This window comes from Callorhinus ursinus, unplaced genomic scaffold (assembly GCF_003265705.2).
Source record: "Callorhinus ursinus isolate GAN/ISIS: 27379988/994484 unplaced genomic scaffold, GSC_fseal_2.0 scaffold9, whole genome shotgun sequence".
NCBI lineage: Eukaryota > Metazoa > Chordata > Mammalia > Carnivora > Otariidae > Callorhinus > Callorhinus ursinus.
Genome location: NW_027397071.1, coordinates 60,729,929 through 60,731,470, shown reverse-complemented (window position 1 = coordinate 60,731,470; position 1,542 = coordinate 60,729,929). Strand labels below are relative to the sequence as shown.

General features: G+C 47.2%; 1 pseudogene; it reads right to left on the bottom strand.

The window, feature by feature from the left end:
• Positions 1 to 423: 423 nt before the first annotated feature.
• On the bottom strand, positions 424 to 1,105 carry LOC112823994 (ubiquitin-conjugating enzyme E2 C-like; annotated as a pseudogene).
• Between the last annotated feature and the right edge of the window lie 437 nt (positions 1,106 to 1,542).

Here is a 1,542-nt window from a genome sequence, read left to right as displayed (position 1 = left end):
GTCCTTGAACAACACTTTACAACTGTCTTGCTTCTCTATTTCTGGACTGTCTCATTCCCAGTCTGTTCCTTTCCTCAGTCATCCACGCCTGTGGTCATACCTCAGTCTTTGCCCTCATCAATAACTATTTCACTTCCAAAATCTTGATTTCAGGTGCCCCATCTTTTGATGACCACTTCTTACCCTTCTAGGTCACCTACTCCCACTCTAGCACTTCCTTCACTTTAATAAAGATCTCCAATTCATTATTTTTCCCCCTCCTGTTCTTATTTCCTTTCTTACCCCAACTGGGTTTCATAATCCAAAATTATAATCATACCACTGGGTATCACTGTGAACTTAATTGTCCTTCTCTTCCTGTATTTATTTATTTATTTTTTTAAAAAAAACCCAATGTATTTATTTAATATATTCATCACAAGGGCTCAACCAGAGACTTAATTTAAAAAACAGAAACAAAACAAAAATGACACCACAGCTTAAGATACAGAGTCCTAGACAGAAATGAAGAGAAAGACTATCTAAGGAGAAAATAAAAAGAACACAAAGAGAGAGGCTGGACAGTCAGGAACTTGGCTGGAGACCTGCTTCAGGTAGGTTTCTTGCAGATACTTCTTAAAGGCTGTGGGGTTTTTCCAGAGCTTGGCAGCATGCGTGTTCAAAGGACTATCAATGTTTGGTTCTCCTAGCAGGCTCTGGATGGACAGCAGGATGGTCCTGACATCATACAGGGCAGACCACTTGTCCTTCAGGATGTCCAGGCAGACGTTTCCCTGGGGTCCACGTTGGGGTGGTAGCAGGGTGTGAAGAACTTCACCGTGGGCGCGTTGTAAGGGTAGCCACTGGGGAACTCCAGCGAAAGCTTATACCTCAGGTCTTCATAAACTGTGCCTGCTGCCCCATGGATGGTCCCCACCCATTTGAAAAGGTTGTCGGATTCAGGGAAGGCAGAGATGCCTTTGTCACCAGACATCATGAGGGTCATCAGCTCCTGCTGTAGCCTCTTGCCCACGGGGCCCCGGGCGGCGCCCCCGCTGGGCTCGGCTCCTTTGCGGGCGGCGGCAGCTGGGTCGCGGTTCTGGGAGGCCATCCTGGGCGGTGCGGGGAGAGAGACAGGAACTCAGAGAGCACGACTGCAACTGCAGGGCCGGCGGCCCGCCCGCCCGCGTTTGAATTTCTCTTCCTGTATTTAGCTCACTTCGTTAAATCCAGCTCTCTACACACTCTGAGCTTACTCCTGAACAGCTTGACATTGTTGAAGAAAAGCCAATATATGGTCTGTTGACTGGTTTCACTAAATTTGTGACCATAAATCTTTTAAAAAGATTTATTTTATTTATTAGAGAGAGTGAGAGAGAGGGAGCATGGGACGTGGGGAGGGACAGAGGGAGAGGTAGACAGAATCTCAAGCAGACTCTGCACTGAGTGCTGAGCCCAACTCGGGGCTGATCTTACAACCCTGAGATCACAACCTGAGCCAAAACCAAGAGTCAGATGCTTAACTGACTGTGTCACCCAGGTGTCCCTGTGACTATAAATCTT